We start from the raw sequence: 21,076 nt of genomic DNA on the forward strand, positions 1-21,076 counted from the left end.
GCACTAACTGTGATGGGACGGAGGAGGGCGCAGCATGGAAGGCACCTGTCCAGCATGCTCGCCGGACAGAATACCATGTGGGAGGTTATGAACCCACAGGTGGTTAACATTATGGTAGCTATTTTGTTTGGTCTCGGCATTAAATCGCTGTCCAGTTTCGCCTGCACTGGAGGATCTCTGCCTGCAACGATCTTGATTGCCATAGTAATGGCGGGTGAGGACCGAGGGGGTGGCACTCGTTTATTTAACAGCTTCAGCTTCAGCAACATGCTACTGTGTTTCATTCTGCTTGGGACGGTTCAGCGTTCTGATACAGATTGGGTTTGGGGGGGGTCATGCTCTGGTTGCTGTCTTCGGATTGCGCCTGAGGTGGTGGAAGCACAACCACTTTCCATAGGGCTCACGGTGCGTAATTTCCCCTGTGGTGTTCGCGGAATTCTCATTGCTGGTCGTGGAATATCCACTGGTATTCCGGAAATTCACACGGCTGTTAGTGGAAGTCTCGTTGGTGTTTGTGATATCCATACTGTAGTTTGTGTTAATGTTTCTCCCTCTGCTGATTACACCCGTAGAAATCCCTCTGCTGTGTTTAACTCTCCCTCGGCTGCTGGTAGTGCTCTCGCCGCTGTTCGTGGCTTTCTTCTTGCAGAAGGAGATTTCAACTTTGTTGTTCGAGATTTTCTGTCCGCTATGCCGAGACCCCGCCAGCGCATGCTCAGCCGCAGAGGCTCCGGCCGGGGCAATCCTTCTCGCCCTTCTGCTGGGTCTGGCTCCATGGGGCAGGCTCCTCCTCCTCTGGGAACAGAGAGCATTCTGAGACCAAGTCAATACCTGGACCCAAGCTCTCCAGACTCCTCCAATACGCCGTCCTTTGGCTCTGCTATATTCACGTTCAATTGTTCTCTCAATCGCCCTCAGATTACGGCTCATGTCTCTGTTCTCTTCTTAGAAGAAGCCCAAGAAGAGGGCGAGCCCAGTGCCCCTTTGCCTCACACTGAGGATGATCAAAATCCCAACTCTCCGAGGCCTTCTACTGATATGCAACACGGGACATCTCAGTTAGCCAGCGCTGTCAATATAGTTCCAGTTGCTCATGCTCAGCCGGACAGGCAGGAACATGAAGAGGGATGGTGCAGGATTGTGGAGGAGCCACCCGACGAGTAAACTTGTGTTTCAGTTGTCCATCAGTTTTTGCGGCACTGTGGAAAAGGAGGAAAAGGTTCTTTTTGGCTCTGTTTGTCAAATTATATCTATGTTCTTGTGTCAGGTCTATTGTCTAATTTATGTTGTGTTCACTAGTTGTTTGTATCTCTCTGATTCCCCTGCGCGGGATATCTCTTTGATTCCCCTGCGCGGGATAGCTCAAACGGCCTATCTCTCAGGCATGATGGCTTTCTTTGCTCAAACGATGTAACAATACTCTTTTTTGTAAATAATAGATTAATCATACTTAGCAAAAAAAAATAGCGACAGCTAGATAATTTCATTAACAAATGAAAAAACTGAGTGAATAATGTTCACCTTACTGATCCCTTCTATTTATAACCAGAATTAAGTCAGTTACATCAAAGAAACAATAATTTTCTAGATGGTGCTGCCTCTTCGAATTCAACCAGTGTTGACCTTTCAAATTTGAAGAGGTGAGGTGATGTGAGAGTCGCGGCGACTCTTCGTAATTCGAAATGTCATGATAGTGGCAACCGCAGAACACGTGAAGTAATTATTTCTTCTTACACGATTCACAAAAGCGTGGCTCTTAGATACTCTACAATATATACAACGGACCTCGATTTCATTAATAAAATACAATGCTTCTCTTAAATATTCCACAACATACAAAACAAAAATACAATAGTTCACAAAATATGAACAAAATGCTCATCTACGGAAACTGATTGAATTCGTTGAAATTAGATAGTTTGTGTTGCTCTGGCTAAAGTTGCAACATCGAACAGGATAGAGCCAGCGAACACTCACATCTTTGTGGTGCAAGAACACTCAGCTGCTACATCGAATAGGATAGGGGCAGTGAACACTCACATCTTTGTGGTACAAGAGCACTAAGTAGGTGGCATTCACTTTAACAGCTTTGTTAAGATGCATACCTAGTAATTATTGGTCAGCGCATAGAAAAGGCAAAGTGTCATGCCCCCAAGCCTACGGTAGTCTTTCAACCATGCCGGCGAGGTGCGGCACCACCGAACGCTTTCTTTTTAACAATACTAACGTTTATGGGCTACGCCTATTCCAACATAAACTTACTTAACTTGTGAATAAAAAGTTACCCTTTATACTTCAACAAAGAACATTCTCATTCATTAATCATCAACAATAAACCGAGAACAATACACAAGTATAAAGGGAGGGGCAACTCCCCGAACAGTCTGCCCAACAATATATTATAATCAATCTTTCTTCGATAATACAATACAAGTGTGCTTGACAGACTTCAAGCCAACACTTAGAATAATTTACAATCAAGGCAAAGACAGCCTTTACGATACATGTGCCAACCTCATACGGTAGGAGGGTGCTCACCTGAGACACCAAGAACTCCTCCTTTCAGTTCTGCACACAACCACCTCAAAACCGCACTCTGTCAACCTACGACCAGCTCCGGTAAATCTGCGCACTCCTTCCTTGAGCGCATGAGTTATGCGCACTTCACTGCGCCCTTTTACCCCTGCTCCAAGCGTAGAAGAGAACTGCGAGTTCGTTGAGTGAAGTCGTTGGTTGAAAATGAGGAGCAGCTCCCCTTACTTATACGCATCTCATCCTGCGTTGTAACCTCGGGCCGACCTCCTAAATTCCAATATGAACGTTCCCATGTTATATTTTAATGTGTCGGCTTGAGAGCATGTGGCTGCTTACCGTTCCATGCGTATATATATCAAGGTCTTCTCACATAACATGCGTGCGGAAGTGCGGAGTTCACACTTAGCCATTTCGGCGTTGTTGCACCTATCGTCGTATGTTTTGTCGTCACGCGTCCGTGCGCCCGCCCGCGCGCTTGCCCTGCTGCACGAAGGCCTTACATTCTCCTCCACCTGAAATCGTTGTCGTCCTCGACAACATACCATCTCGGTAGCCCTCCACCAAGATCATCATCATCCAGGATGTCGACCTTTCTACCCAAGGCAAACATCCTTGCAACATATGTAGAGACTCTTTCTCCACTATGTCTCGGCCTAGTGACCACTGCCACCATGCTCACCATCCATAATCCATGCTCAGGTCCATGGAAACTCCATCCATCTCATCTGCAACATGTCATCACCTATCATGCCTGCTCCATATGCTTGAGGACTCACTGCCATGAGAAGCTAGCAATGAGCCCATCTTCTTACTCATCTAAGAAGATGTAGAGGGAGTAGAGCCTGAGGTCTCTTCCTCACTAATCAACTCGATCCATCTATCAGGATCCTCAACCTCCATCCTTTGTAGATAAGCAACCCGGTCTTCCTTCTGGACATCCGGCTTCACATATACCTCATCATCATCATCATCATCTTCCACCAACTCCAGCCTTCTTGTTAAGTCCAAGATGCTATCTGAAAATGTCTTGATGACCACTGACTGCTCCGCAAGTTTTGCCTCAACAGTGGACAACCGCTTGTCCACTTTTTCCTTGTCTTCTATTTGCATTGCTCCTACTTTACAATCAGGTCTTGTTGCACCAATGGTAGGCACACCAATGGGTACATCTTCTCTCCCATCATAAATGTAGAGCTTCTTCAAATGTGGTACAATCATAGCATCGAATTGTTTCATAAACTCCACCCCCAATACAGCTTCATAGTCATCAATCCGTGCTATAGTGAAGTCCACCTTCCCGGTCCATTCACCAAGTGTAGTATCTACCTTCTCGGCTACACCAAGAATGTCCATCGGAGGAGAATTTATTGTCTTCATTTGTGCCCTTGCTGGTACAAACTTTAGTCCAATCCTCCTTGCAGTATTCTCGCTCATGAAGTGATCACATTAGTACCTCCAACCTTCATTCGAACATACTCTAACTTGTTTCTTTCTGGGTCTCCCTTAGAGGCTACTTCTGTAGTAGCAGAAGCACCAAGTATCTGCATCATCCCCACAAAAGCATCATTACTTTCATCATCAGACTGTGCAACCGCAGCCACCTTTGGTTTAGAGGGACAATTCTTCACCATGTGTGGTCCTGCACATATCCAACACTTCAAAGGCTTCTTTGTCTTCGAACCATCATCTTCTTTCGAAGCACCATCATCCTTCTTCTCTTTCGGCTTTTTGGACTTCCTCTTCTTGTCATCAGAAGTCTCATCAAGGTGATCCACCAACCTATCAACCGCAGCAAAAGCTTCTTCAAGTGTTCTAATCTTCTGTCTCCTCACCTCATTGCGTGCCCAAGGTTTCAATCCCATAATGAAGTTGAACACCTTGTGTTTTTCTGCCATGTCATGAAGTTCCAAAGCTGCACTTGAATACTCGTGCTGGTATTCTTGTAGGCTTCCGGTTTGTTTTATGTACTTGAGTTTGGTCCTTGCTTCCCATGTGTCATCCTGAGGACTGAAGTGGGTCTGCAAAGCCTTCTTCAAGTCTTTCCACAAAGTGATGTCATCAGCACTGCCATTGGCAATTTGGTCCACCCTTCTTCGCCACCACATCTTAGCATCCTTTTTCAAGAATTGAGTAGCTACCTTGACTTCTGTCTCACCATCAATCAGGTTCAACCGCTCCAAGTACTGCTCCACATCCCATAAGAAGTTGCCAAGAATTGCTGCCTTCCTTGTTCCATCATAAGATTCTGGTTCCTTGACCTTCAAATGAGGCATTCCTCCAAATGAATAATGCCCCATGGCCCTCTTCACAATTGTAAGTTCATTCCTTGTATCTTCAAGAGTCTTCTTCAAGTTCTCAATTTCTGCACGACATTCTGCAAGATCTTGATCCCTTGATTCCTCGACTTCTCTGATCCTCTGTTCGAGTTGGGCACACCTATACTCAGTGTACTCATTTTGTGTCTTGTACTCATCATTCCTCATTCGGATTTCATCGAGTTCTTCTTTAAAAGACATCTCCATACTCTCTATCTTTTCCGACATCTTTTCCATGAACCCAATAGTAGTATCGCCATGATTAGACCCGGCCTGAGATCCAGCTGCCATTTCGTCCAGCTTTTTCTTCCTCTGTGATCTAGTCTCGACCATTCACCGAGTATCCTGCACTTCCACGAGCAACCTTTGCTCTGATACCAACTGTCACGCCCCCAAGCCTACAGTAGTCTTTCAACCGTGCCGGCGAGGTGCGGCACCACCGAACGCTTTCTTTTTAACAATACTAACATTTATGGGATACGCCTATTCCAACATAAACTTACTTAACTTGTGAATAAAATGTTACCCTTTATACTTCAACAAAGAACATTCTCATTCATTAATCATCAACAATAAACCGAGAACAATACACAAGTATAAAGGGAGGGGCAACTCCCCGAACAGTCTGCCCAACAATATATTATAATCAATCTTTCTTCGATAATACAATACAAGTGTGCTTGACAGACTTCAAGCCAACACTTAGACTAATTTACAATCAAGGCAAAGACAGCCTTTACGATACATGTGCCAACCTCATACGGTAGGAGGGTGCTCACCCGAGACACCAAGAACTCCTCCTTTCAGTTCTGCACACAACCACCTCAAAACCGCACTCTGTCAACCTACGACCAGCTCCGGTAAATCTGCACACTCCTTCCTTGAGCGCATGAGTTATGCGCAGTTCACTGCGCCCTTTTACCCCTGCTCCAAGCGTAGAAGAGAACTGCGAGTTCGTTGAGTGAAGTCGTTGGTTGAAAATGAGGAGCAGCTCCCCTTACTTATACGCATCTCATCCTGCGTTGTAACCTCGGTCCAACCTCCTAAATTCCAATATGAATGTTCCCATGTTATATTTTAACGTGTCGGCTTGAGCGTGCGTGGCTGCTTACCGTTCCATGCGTATATATATCAAGGTCTTCTCACATAACGTGCGTGCGCAAGTGCGGAGTTCACACTTAGCCATTTCGGCGTTGTTGCACCTATCGTCGTATGTTTTGTCGTCACGCGTTCGTGCGCCCGCCCGCGCACTTGCCCTGCTACACGAAGGCCTTACACAAAGCTTCCTTTTCAATCCTTGGCCCCGGACAATTGCGAGTAATTTTCTGAGCCGTGTATTTTTTAAAGATTAAAATTTTTCCATTTTAGGTTATTATTATTCTGGTTTTATTTTAGGCTATTATTATTTTGGTTTTAATAAAAAAATATGTAATTTATTATTAAAATTTTATGTAATTTTTTTTTTAAAGAGAATATCACTCATTTAATCAAATATATATTAAAATATGGATGAATTTTTAATAAAAATAACTAATAATTTTTCAGAAAATGTATAAAAAATTACCTATTTATGAAGTTTATTCCGTCAAATTTTCCATATTTCTATAACATAGTATTAACTTCAAAAAATGGATACAATGCAGATTTACCGAGATGTGCTTAATTTGTTTAAGCATCATTATTACAGGAGGAAATACAAAATACCTTGCAATTGTTGTTCAGTGTTATCCGTGCTACAAGAAAGCTTCCTTTTCGATCCTCGGACTTCAGCGATGGCTGTGGAGAAATTCTCTCACAAACACAAGTCCAACAACCCTGAACATTCGTGGAGAGAGACAAAATGACAGGTTGAACAATGAAGGTCAAGGAATGGCCATCAGTGATTGTCACAGTAATGGTCATCGACGCTAATGTCTACGGAAGTATCCTAGACAGGAGTCGCCATTAAAAACACCATCAAAGTTAGCACTTGTTTTACCAGAAAAACGGACGCAGGAAAAACACCCTGTTTTTCATAATCACCTTATTGTGAACTTGTGGGTCCTGTACAAATCGGAAGCATTTACATTGGTGGGTTTTAACACAAACCCTACAAATCACCAAACATCGCTTTAACATGTAATCCGCCAACGAACGTTGGTTCCACCTGAATGCACACAAGACCAGACCTCAAATCGCAATTGAACACCAATTGGGAATTGAACAACAATCACAATTGAACAAAAATCACAATAGAACATCAATCGCAATTGAATAACAATTGCAGTTGAACAGCGATGGAAATTAACGCTAGATCGCTTTATTGCCGATATCCGTTGGATAACATGCAGTCATCAAATCTATGGCCTACAAGTCTTCAACTAGCACGCGGGTTAATTACAGAGCTAATACAGTGGTTGACTGTGACGTAGGCGTTGACTAGTGAGATCGATGGCTATGATTTAGTGCGGGCCTTCAACCACAATCAGGGCATCCCATACTCTCCTACCCCTGCTGCGATTGCTGAACAGACTTCCTCTTGGTTTAGAACAGAGAATTAGCATCTTGATTTCATTCATGGAATGGTCAAATTCAGGTGTTAACGCAAATATTCCTTTGTAGTTACACTGAGTTGTCTCTGAAAAGGTAATGCATGAATTCCATTCTAGTTCGAATTTCCCCAATTACGTATTGTGTGAAGCAGATTTCTCCCAACTCAATCAGATCCAAACCTTTTATCTCCCTAATCCAAATATCACTATAACAAATGGATTTAATGACTTAATATACACATAACTACTTTAACTTTGATGAAATCATCATGATGATCACAATTACTCTCTCTCGTTCCACTGGAATCCTATATGGAGCTCTCGGCTAATGTTTCACACTAAACTTCACATAGACACAGATTCATCTACCAACCTTACCCAATCAGAGAATTGACATGTCATACATATATGACACTTTATTTGATTGTCGAACTTCTAACTTGATTTCACCTTCTTACTCTGCATAAAACAAAGTTCTCCTTCATGGATGTGACTCGATCTCTGTGGACAGACAAGATACCTCCTTCAATGCTGTAAAGAAATTACACATACGCACTCCAAATTCTTAAAACACTTTACGCTGCTCCAATTACTAAGAGATCTCGTTATATCTGGTCAAATTTCATGACCTCTGCAAATACCTTCTACATTGACAACTTCAGCTTGGCATCACAGGCTTCTTCAATGCATAATTTCATATCTAAAGATTCGACTTATTACAATGGTATTTTACAATGATAGAATTGCTTCAACATAGAACATTAAAGGAGCTAATATTTTATCCAAGACTTCAACAAGAATTTAATCAATGAAATAACATAATGAAAACTTTCTTCCATCAATCAAACTATATACATAAAATGTTTGGTTCGATTTCTATGTTTGAAATGGCCCTCACACATTTCCTCACACCCATCTCCGTGTTTTCCTCTATCCTACTTTTTCCCTATCCTCTCTATCCTCATACGCAGGCTTACATTTATAAAATTAATTACATAGTTATGGATTATTCTAAATCCATGATTTCCTCCATAGATCACTCAACTAAATCCCTAAAATATCTGATCCCTATTTTGAATAAATTAATTTCCATTCAAGGAGCTCATAATCCTTAACATATCTATACAACCCAACTCCTCTCATATTCTCAATTATAAGATAATATTTACAATAAACCACCCACTGATATTTTTCTCTTAAAATGTACATAATTTATAAAAAAACTAAGAGAAGCATTACCCCCTTAATCAACCAAATAAGCAATGACATTTGAGCAGGATGCTCCTGCATCATACTCCCCATGTAGAAAAGTTTCCATAGACTCCTGTCTATGAGGTCTGACACTTTTCTGTAATAACGTGATAGCCACAAGTCTCAGTGACTTTCTACCTCTAGGATTCCAAAGTATGCTTTGCCACCAGTCCTTTAAAGTATCAACTACATTATGTAATTTTGCATAGAATTCCTAGAATAGTATTTTCAGAGAATTATTGAACATGATTCTTGACTTTCCATGCCACGCCTTCTTTACCTCTGGAAATATAGACTTGTGAACCGCAAGTGGAAACTCGAATGCCCACTTTCAAGGGCTCTGAAATTCAAATGGGTTTCGAACTGGCTCTATATCGGCACTTATAGTTTTATCAGCTAACTCGGTAGTGTTGAAATTAATAAGAGCTAAATCTGAAAGCTCACCATCACCAGCATCACTCACTCTGTCAACCGGATTCCATTGGTTTTTACAACAATTAATTCCACCAATTCCTTGGAGTAATTCCTCTTTGTCAATTACATCAATACGATTGATGTTTTCTGTAGTGTCTTCTCCTCCTTCTGTTGCAATTTCTCTGGTCTTATCTTCTTCAGCCTCTGGCTCTTTGTCTACTGCTTCCTTCTCCAATTGCGCTGGACACTCAACTTTCTGTAATGAAGAATAATCAAGAACTTCTTTTTTATCATAGCTATAGTCATTGACTGTACCTATAGTAACAAATTTCTCATCCGATATTGTACCTACATTCATCAACAAATTATTAGTTTTAAAAATACAAGACCTTTCGCCTTCTTTTGATGCTTCAAGCACTAATCTCCCATCATAGACCTTCTGGATTTCAGCAGATCCTCTTTGCTATGTCTCCATTCCTTTGAGTCTCTCCTTTTTTAACAAATTAATATGAATTTGTTCAAGTTCTCTGAACTCCTTTATCAGCTTGCCATTCCACTTATGTTGCAATAGCTTCCACTTGACCCGTTTCTTTGTTATCCATTTGTATCTTCAGTCTTCATTTGTCTTTTTTTGTATCCATTCCATTAATATATCTACTTCTGCTTTCATTACTACCAGACTAATCTCACTCTCTTCATTCTCCTACTAGTTGCTATACTCCCGCAATCTAATGCCTTCCTCAAATTTATTATCATGTTGCCGATCATCTCTTTTAAATTGCTGGGTTCTTCCATATTTATCATGCAGGATTATTACTTTTGTTTCCTTCATGTCTCTAAAGACGTAAATTTCTTGCTGGTCCCGATCATTCATCTCATCTTCAAATAATCTCTGTTCAATTTCTCTGATTTCAGCATCATATTTATTAATGTTGTCTTCCGTACCTACAGCCACATTATTAATCGAAGAGTCAAAACATTCACTTAACTCTATAAACATTAGAGACATTCCACCTTTATCATGCATGGTAACTACAATCTCTTCTTTATCAGGTTCTGAAAGCTTCGTTTCTCCTTCAGGTTCCTTGAGCAATCTTTCCAAGAACTCTATTTCCATGTGAAATTTTTCCAGCATTTCATCACAATCTTCATTCTCAGCTTCATTCTTTTTCTGGTAATCCTCCTAAGTTATCATATTTTCTGTACCATCACATTGCAAAATTCTTTCATCAATTTCATTAAACAAATTCATTTGTTTACCTCCTTGGAATACCACTACGACATTTTCATTATGCTTCTGGTCCATAACAACTTCAACTGACTGTCTTACACCAAATAGAAATTCATCTATGAATTCTTTCTGCTACAATAAATCAGCACCTTCCTCCTCTAAAAGACATCATCCATCATACTTCACCTCAAGAGCTTTATTCATCTTCGTGACAGTTTCACAAAACTATCCATCATCTTTCGCACATACTGCAAACACACACAAACTATGAGATTTAAAAACACAAGGCTTCATAGCCTCATCTACTTCCCTTGTTAACATATCTTCGAATTGTTTTCAACTATTCCAATAGTCCATGAGATCTTCAGTTGATCTCCCATTATCCTGTTCACCCAAAATTTCACCCTTTTCTAGTCCACAAATGGAAACTTCCATTTCTGACTCTGCTTCTATACGTTTTTCCACCAGCCACTTTACTTGCCTCTGTTGTAACCTTTTCTGTAACTTATGCCACTTCACTGGCTTCTTCTTTAATACCCAACCTAGTCTTTCATTTTCCTCTAGCAGCATTGTTAACACATCGAGTTCTTCCCTTATCTCAGTCATCTCCTTGTCAAGATCCATTTGACTCATCCGTTTCCTACGGATTGATTTAGCACCCTTTTCCTTCATCTTTTAGCCTTCTTCTGAACCTTCCATGTGACTTTCCATAGCCATCTTCTCTTCTGTGTGACCTTCTACACCTGCAACCAATCAACTTCCTTCTGAGTTGATCTTTTCACCAAGCTTCTCCTCTGCCTAGTTTCCAAGTCCTCTTTCCCTTAGAACTTGCACTGAGCAATCTCACTTTCTCTCTGGTTGCTGCACTCACTTCTCTTAAGGACTCCTCTATCACTGTCTATTTCAAGCCTCAGCTGGAATGAGGTTCTGCTACAATCTCTAAGAACTTCCAAAAGGTCTTCCTATAGTATTACTGCAGTAGTCTTGTGCCAAACTTTGCCATTCATTCAACTACTACGAACTTTCATACCTTTGTAATCATAAATCTCCATTTTCTCTGATACCACTTTGATGCAGAAAAAACCTCCTAAAGGAAATTTCTCTCCTTTTCATAATCACCTTACCGTGAACCCGTGGGTTATGGCCCACCTAAACAAATCGAAAGCGTTTACATTGGTGTGTTTTAACACAAACCCGACCAATCACCAAACATCGCTTTAACATATAATCCGCCAACAAATGTCGGTCCCACCTGAATGCACACAAGACTGGACCTCAAATTGCAATTGAACACCAATCGGGAATTGAACAGTAATCGCAATTGAAAATCAATTGTAATTGAACAGCAATTGCAATTAAAGCTAGATCACTTTATGGCCGATATCCATTGGATAACACGTGGTCATTAGATCTACAGCCTACAGCTCTTCAACTATCACGCGGGTTAACTACAGGCCTAATCTCGTAGTTGATTGTGACGTAAGCGTTGACTAGTGATATCGATGACTATGATTTTGTACGGGTCTTCAACTACAATCAGGGCATCTCGTACACTCCTACCCCCACTGCGGTTGCTGAATAAACTTCCTCTTGGTTTTGAACAAAGAATTAGCATATTAGTTTTATTCCTGGAATGGTCGAATTTAGGTGTTAACATAGATCTTCCTTCATAGTTCCATTGAGTTGTCTTTGAAAAACAAATGCATAGATTCCATTCTAGTTTGAATTTCTCCAATTACATATTGTGTGAAGCAAAGTTCTCCTAGCTCAATCAGATCCAAATCTTTGATCTTCCCGATCCAAAGATCACTATAACAAATAGATTTAATAACTTAATATACACATAACCACTTTAGCTTCGATCAGATCATCATGATAATCACGATTACTCTCTCTCTTTCCACTAGATTCCTATACGGAGCTCTCGGCTAATGATTCACACTAAACTTCACACAGACACAGATTCATCTGCCAACCTTACCCAATCAGAGAATTGGCATGTCATACATATATGACACTTTATTTGATTTTCGAACTTCTAACTTGATTTCACCTTCTTACTCTGCATAAAACAAAGTTCTCCATCGTGGATGTGACTCGATCTCCGTCGATAGACAAGATACCTCCTTCAATGCTGTAAAGAAATTTACACATACGCACTCCAAATTCTTAAAACACGTTACGCTTCTCCAATTACTAAGAGATTTCGTTATAGCTCGTCAAATTTCATGACCTCTGCAAATACCTTCTGCATTGATAAGTTCAGCTCGGCATCAAAGGCTTCTTCAATGCATATTTTTAGATCTAAAAATCCGACTTATTACAATGGTCTTTTACCATGATAGAATTGCTTCAACACAGAACATTAAAGGAGCTAATCTCTTATCCAAGACTTCAACAGGAATTTAATTAATGAAATAACATAATGAAAACCTTCTTCCACAATCAAAATATATTTGGCTTGATTTCTACATTTGAAATGCCCTCACACATTTCCTCGCACCCATTTCTATGTTTTCCCCTATCCTGCTTTTTCCCTATCCTCTCCATCCTATCTATCTTCATCCACAGGCCTACATTTATAAAATTAATCACATAGTTATGGATTATTCTAAATCCATGATTTCCTCCAAAGATCACCCAACCAAATCCCTAAAATATCTTATCCCTCTTTTGACTCAACTAATTTCCATTCAAAGAGCTCATAATCTTTAACATATCTATACAACCCAACTTGTCACACCCCTACATCTGTGGTAGTCTTTCAACTGCTTATAGCGAGGTGCGGAACCACCGAACACTTTCTTTTCACCAATACTTATGTTCGTGGACTACGCCTAATTCACTTTTCCTACTTAGTTTGTGTTTCACAACCAAGTATTATTAATGTTCCCTTTATACCAATGAACACCCATACACATTCATTAACATCAGAAATTATAAACGAGAACACAATTGCATAGTATAAAGGGAGGGGTAGCTCCCTGAACAATGAGTCTGCCCGAATAATATATTATGCAGTCTTTTACAACAGTTACAAAGCTTTACAAGTATACTTGGAAACCCCAAGTTTCATACTTAGCCAAATTTACAATCTTCAGCAAACTCGGTTGCCCAGCTCGTCAGCGCCTCTGCACGGTCGCCGCACGACTCACCAACCCTTCGTTCACCTCGTCGCACGATCGTGTTGTTTGCCCAACTTGGGCGCGCCTCCAAGTTGCCACACATGGGCACCTCCACCCAAGACACACCTTTGTCCACAATCTCAACACTTCACCAAGTCACCGTGCACACTTGCATGACGGGCGGGCGCTCACCCACGCCACCCAAGAACGTATGCCAAGTCGTCGCACAAACCGTGCGCCACACACCCGTGCACGCCTTTATCCAACTGGCGGGTGACGCTGCCCACGCCCTTCACCCAAAATTGAGAAACGCTACCTCTATGCGGTCTTGCCCAAGAACGGGCGCATCACCCAAATCTACGCCTTCCTCCTTAGCTTCCATGCACTTAAATCTGCGCCTTTCTCACATGAGCGAAGATGCTTTGATGGTTGAGCGATGGTGGAATGAGTTCCATGAATCACCAATATATAGGTGTGGCAGGGTGAGGTCTTGGCTGCCCAGCCAACCTACCCACGCCCACATTTCCATCACAAATTCTCTAACTTTCATGTCGGCCTCCTTCCAAACGCGTTCATCCTCCGTCGGCTTCACATGTTTGTTGGTCGGCCCGCGGGTTGAGCCAACCACTCCCCACGCCTATAAACACAACGCTCGCCCTCCTCTTATGCGCATAACACTCCATTGCATGAGTCTGAGCTCGCACATCAACCTTCCAACCGCGCGCACTCTCCATCCGGTCGCGGTTGCATATCAGCGGAACTGCGGGTCCTTACATCCTCCTCCACCTGAAGTCATTGTCGTCCTTGACAACATACCATCTTGGTAGCCATCCACCAAGATCAACATCAATGTCTGTCTCATCCTTGGTCCATGATGTCAACTCCTCCACATACTGCAAACATCCCTGCAACATATGTAGAACCACCGTCTTCATCATGTCTCGTCCCGGCAACCATCTGTCACCAAGGTATAAACCTCATCGATATGTCATATATCGGAAATCATCTCAATCCATGACCATCGATCACCATGTCACAAATTCCACATGCTGCTCCCCATCGTGGAAGGCTTGTCCCTCCATCTCAAGCTACATGCTTCCTACAGCATATCGTGTCGACCTATCATGTGTCGTCCTCATGTGAACTGCTGCCATGATACTCCAACATAATGCTAACACATCTCTGCACACTTCGCGACCCCATGTCTGAACTAGCTGGGTAGCTAATCCAAACGTCACGCTCAAACCATGAGAGTGAACATTCTCATGCAATCATCAGTTGTTTCTCAGAACACCCTGTCACATCCTCAACTTGATCAAGAATCCATCTCCATATAAGTGTAAGCCATGCTCAAGTACGCCCTCATCTCTTCTGCAACATGCTTTCCATGATGTCTGGTACTAATGTGCTGCATGAAATAAGCCACATCTACCCCAACATCATCATCCATATATGTGCCTCCTCAACATGAAGAGACCATCTCATCAAACTCTGACTCTCGATGTGCCACATCCAGGTCCATGAAGCAACCTGCATCATATCTGTATGTGTCATCCCTCAATTCTGCTATAGAAACAAGTATATACCTGTCTCATCTATGCATGTGCTACCCATGATCATATATCAATCAGCTCCCATGTGTCAAAAGTGGTTAAGTCTCGGCTCAACGCATGCCCAAGTGTTGCCACCAAGGCATCATCATCGTTGTAACTCCATCACTCCAAAGTATCTCATATCGATCCTCCACATCAAGTCACTATTTCAAGCCATTCCCATACATGTACTTGAAAGTATGCACCCCATCCTGCATCAAAGTCTCTGACCTCAGCTCCTCAATGCATCAAATCCTCCAAGTCCACTATATATGAAGTCCCTAAAAGTCACAACCTCATGTCATCATGAGCTCCATGAGTCATCTCCAACCAACATCTCAGCAAACATACAAGTCTCGGCCCAAAGGTCTCTACAAGATGCCTCAGCTCTCCATGTAGTAGGAATGCTCGATAGTCTGCTCACAACTCCATCCAAGTCCATGGCCTTGTTGTACATAAGTGCACAACCTCTCCATCAGCTCATTATCAAAACATCTCCATGTCACATCAGCAAGTCTACCTGTACAACATCCCTGCCTTGGCACTCCTCATTGGATGCCCATAAGTGACACCTCTACAAGTGCTCCTGCATAAGACTGCCATGCTCCATGTCTCCAACCTGATGTCCATGACTAAGTTGCCCATGTAGTCCAACCAAGTAGACCCATCACAACAATCGGTCATCCTCATCCAAGTCTGTAATCTTCGATCTAGTGAACTCGGTCACCCAACCATATCATCATCATCATGAGTCCCTTCCATCATAGCTCCCCCACTAAAGGTTCCACCAAGACTTACTCTTGGTCTCGGCCATGAGAAGTCCACCCAAGCATCATCGTACCTCAAGTGTGTGCCCTTCAATCTATCCATGAGTCATGCCGGGCACTTAGCCAATTCTCTATGTGGCTAAAGCATGACCCAATCCTCCGCAACAATCATCATGTTCCTCCCTTGTCACGGGCCTTTGTACCTTCTATCATAAGGTCACAAACAACCCCAACAAGTCCTGCAACAATCAACAATCATTGCTTCTTCATACGAGGTCTCATCATAGACATCCATGGTAAGATCCTCCCTAGCATCGGCAAACTGATTTTGCCCTTCCCTGCATACAGTCCATCCACCAAATGCTCAAATGAAACACAACTATCAATAGTACTTACATCATCATCATGAGGCTCCTCCATGTGAGTATCCCCATCCATCCATGTTTGCAAATTGCACGATCCTAGTCCAACTTGATCAATCTCAAGTTCATCCTCCATCATTGTCACATCTGCAACATCCTCGATCATCACGGCTTCCTCTTCCTTGTTAGCACAATCTGCAACTTCATCTTGCTCCATTGTCCAACCAAGTTGAAGAAGTTCATCTTTAACATTCTTTTCCAAGACTTCAAGTTCCTTTTGAATCCGGGGGTTCTCTTCTTTCATCCGCTTCAACATATATAAGGTAAGCAAGAGCTTCCCTTCGCATTCTTCCAAACCTGCCATGCCTTGTTGTTCAGCTTGGCCCAAGAACTAAGCTTCACCTCTGTTAAACCTGTTTCACCATTCACCAGCTTCACCAAGTTCCCTGCAATCATGAACCAACCCTTGTTCCACTTGTATGTGAAACCAGCTTCCTTCATCTGCAAGTACCTGCTTCCACTATCATCAACTATCAAGTGCATCCACACCTGCACTCCGTCACGAGCAACCTTGCTCTGATACCAACTGTCACGCCCCTGCACCTGTGGTAGTCTTTCAACCGCTTATAGCAAGGTGCGGCACCACCGAACACTTTCTTTTCACCAATACTTATGTTCGTGGACTACGCCTAATTCACTTTTCCTACTTAGTTTGTGTTTCGCAACCAAGTATTATTATTGTTTCCTTTATACCAATGAACACCCATACACATTCATTAACATCAACAATTATAAACAAGAACACAATTGCACAGTATAAAGGGAGGGGCAACTCCCTGAATAATGAGTCTGCCCGAATAATATATTATACAGTCTTTTACAACAGTTACAAAGCTATACAAGTATACTTAGAAACCTCAAGTTTCATACTTAGCCAAATTTACAATCTTCGGCAAACTCGGTTGCCCAGCTTGTCGGCACCTCTACACGGTCGCCACACGACTCACCAACCCTTCGTTCACCTCGTCGCACGATCGTGTTGTTTGCCCAACTTGGGCGCGCCTCCAAGTCGCCACACACGAGCGCCTCCACCCAAGACACACCTTTGTCCACAATTTCAACACTTCACCAAGTCACCGTGCACACTTGCACGACAGGGGGGCGCTCACCCGAGCCACCCAGGAACCCGTACCAAGTCGTCGCACAAACCGGGCGCCACACACCCATGCATGCCTTTTTCCAACCGACGGGCGACCCTGCCCACGCCCTTCACCCAAAACTGAGAAATGCTACCTCTGTGTGGTCTTGCCCAAGAACAGGCGCATCACCCAAATCTGCGCCTTCCTCTTTAGCTTCCACGCACTTAAATCTGTGCCTTTCTCACATGAGTGAAGATGCTTTGATGATTGAGCGATGGTGGAATGAGCTCCAGGCATCACCAATATATAGGTGTGGCAGGGCGAGGTCTTGACTGCCTAGCCGACTTGCCCACGCCCACATTTCCATCGCAAATGCTCTAACTTTCATGTCGGCCTCCTTCCAAACGCGTTCATCCTCCGTCGGCTTCACATGTTTGTTGGTCGACCCGCGGGTTGAGCCAACTGCTCCCCACGACTATAAACACAACGTTCGCCCTCCTCTTATGCGCATAACACTCCATCGCATGAGTCTGAGTTCACACATCAACCTTCCAACCGCGCACGCTCTCCATCTGGTCGCGGTCACATATCGACGGAACTATAGGTCCTTACACAACTCCTCTCATATTCTCAATTATAAGAAAATATTTACAATAAACCACACTCAGATTTTTCTTTTAATATATACATAATTTATAAAATAATTAAGAAAAACATCGCTCCCTAAATCGACCATATAAACACAGACATTCTAGCAGGATGCCCCTGCATCAAAAACAATAGCGTTCAACTACCAAATTTAGTTGTGGTCAATTTGGCGTTCTCTCATTTCCTCGGGTGTTGCCCTTCAAATAGGGATACTCGTCCTATGGCCAAGTTTTCTCCGTCACGCATATGGTATGTGTGCGCAACAAACTATCCCACTTGGGAACGTGACATCATGTGACAATGTCATCGTGACAACATTTTCAGTGGTGATAAAGTCCAAACCGACACGGCTTTTTTATGAAAAAACATAAACGAATGGAAATATTTTACTTATCTCATATTCAAATCCACAACTTTAATTAGAGACTACGGTTGCATAGAGTTACGTGGCAAATGACACGGAAAACATTTATTAAACACCATTACCATGCGACTGGTGACATCATGCCTCGGATGTTGCAGCGATACCCGTTATCGGTGAGACGTCACCCACTTTCAAACTTGGGAACCTAAGGCTGAACATTGCAGTTTCGAAAAAATTTAATGAAATTTACCACTAGACTCCAGAACTCTCGCCTCGGGGTTGTAGCCCAACCCCGCATCGTTGAGACGTCACCCAGTTTCAAACTTCGGACCCTAATGTTGAACATTGCAGAATCGAAAATGTTAAATGAAATTTCATGTACGGTGACGACTAATTGCCTCTACGCGACGGTGACATAATAATAATTTGGAATATACCAATATAACTAACATTTTTATGCGTTTGCGAAACCAACCCTTCTGACCTTTTGCAAAGTCTAAGCGGTATGAAGTGAAGTAATTTTAAATGGAAACTGCATTGTGTGTGGATGATTCGTATTTAGTTAACCATGGAATAACCCAAAAAACTAATCATACGGGATGAAATGAGGAAGTATGATTCTGTTCTAACTGCTCTTTGATGTTGCTTTTGGTACAAGCTGGGTGATCATCAAGATTTCTCGCTCGCTTCACTCAAGACTCCAGATTATTCAGTCAACGTTGCAGGCTTTATTGAGTTCAGAATGAAATTCAGAGTCTCTCAATTTGTTTCATGCTCTCATTGGCAGTATTTAATGCTAAGGCAATTAAAATTCCATCCATATTTTTACCCAAATTGAAAATTAAATAGAGTAGTATTAACAAAATTAAATGTTCGAAGTCAAATAAGGATTCACACCCATACTAATGACGAACATATAAGAAGAAACCTTAATCACATTCATCTTGTAGCGAAAAGATGGATTTTTAATTTGATTGGGCGTAATGCCACGCTTATGTGAGTAACCAACACCCCCCCAACATATATTTTATCGAATTAAGCAAAAGTTAATGCTTGCAAGAGACAAAATTATCTTAGTGGTATATGTATGGATTTAGGAACACTTTACCCGCTGCAAAAGCAATGGATCAGAAACGAAAACTTCATATATATAATAGTTTTGATGGCTTTTATTGGACAGAATATAGTTTTTGTATGTAAGTGGCCCTACAATTTAGACAATAAATTTTAAGGTATTAAAATCAACATATAAAAATTACTTCATGGGGTTGTATTGTCTTGGGCGCTTTTCGTGTTTGTTAATTCCAGTTAACTTCAACATATATAAAATTGCATGGTGGATAATTTATCAGCAACCGCCATTTTGTTTCCACATACGGCCCATTGATTCGGCTGGATGGCATGTAAAATGGCGCTTACAGGTTTGTGAACCCTTGTAAAAGAGGGAACATTCGCTAGTGGTTTGTGCTTCGATAACATTTAAAATGCCGTCTACAGGTTGGTGACGCTTTTCGAAAATAGGGCCATTGGTTCGTTGTTAAAGCAAGCTCATTAGTGCGATGCAAGGGAGGATATCTCATATTATTAAAGGGAAAACGCTGGAAGGAATTACTAACGCCATTGGACTATTCTCATATTTGGAGAGATTTTTGACGACATGGAGGAGACAACGAAATTTTCCCTCCTATGTGCATAGATACGCCATGACCGATAATAGGCGTACCAATTTGCCATTTAAATTCACTCTCTCCGATGCCTGTCAGCCTCCCTAGCCGGCTGAATAGGAGAGTTTGAAAATAACACTAGATAAATGGCGAACCAGGTTAGAGGAGTTACGATGCTCACCTTGGCGTTGCTGGCTACAGTTCTACTGGTTCAGACAGCAATGTCTGCTGCGCGTTTTAAGAGCTCTATCACCACGACTACCAAAAGTAAGGGTTTTCAGCTCCATGACCGAGAATACATACATAAGGGATTTTCATTACTTTTGGGAAGATGATGAGCATATTAATATTGATTTGGTTTTGAATTTGAATTTATACATTATGTATAAATGCACTTTTAGCTCTGGATTTTAAACATCGAGAGATTAAAAGATGTAACTTTACCAAACGATTTAATTAGTAGATAACGTTTCGTATAATTTGGAAAACAAGGTTATAGTTCGGACGTAAGAATAAGGTTACACTGATTGCTATTATTAGTATAATTTTCAGAGATTATCTTTCTGAATAATTTGTTTTTGATTATTATATCTTCTTTATTTAAAATGTTTTGATGTTATCTCATATACTAATCTCCAATTTATTGGAAACATAAACTAGTGGGCAGGAAATGGTAGGAGCAAAGGACTACCGCGAAAATAAAAAACAATCGGCTGTCAGATACACGTATAGGGATGAACAAGCTCCGCAAAAGGTTTTTCTTCAACAGAGTGAACAAGTTATTATTATTCTGAACTCTTATTCTTGTTATTAATTCGTCTTACTCATTTCAGGATAGGAGTTATCGTCGACTGGGTACTATGAGCCAAACTGAAAGCCAAAATGGAGGATCACGAGTATTAGTATTAAGAGAAAGAAAGATCGGAAGCAAAGTATTCTACCCCGAAAGAGAGACGCCTGGCGGACCAGATTCCCAACATCAACACCGCTAAATCAAATAATGAAAGAAAATAAAGAAGACAAAATGTGTGTTCAGATAGAAACGACTGGCAGTAGGTCATTTTAGTCTGAGAAATATATGTGGCTCCTCATTTTTGTCTTCTGGTAGAAACGGGTGGCAGGAGATCATTTTAGTGTG

Source organism: Pinus tabuliformis, chromosome 4_2 (genome assembly GCF_031772625.1).
Source record: "Pinus tabuliformis cultivar Carrire ecotype Pingquan chromosome 4_2, CPIR1, whole genome shotgun sequence".
Taxonomy (NCBI): Eukaryota; Viridiplantae; Streptophyta; class Pinopsida; order Pinales; family Pinaceae; genus Pinus; species Pinus tabuliformis.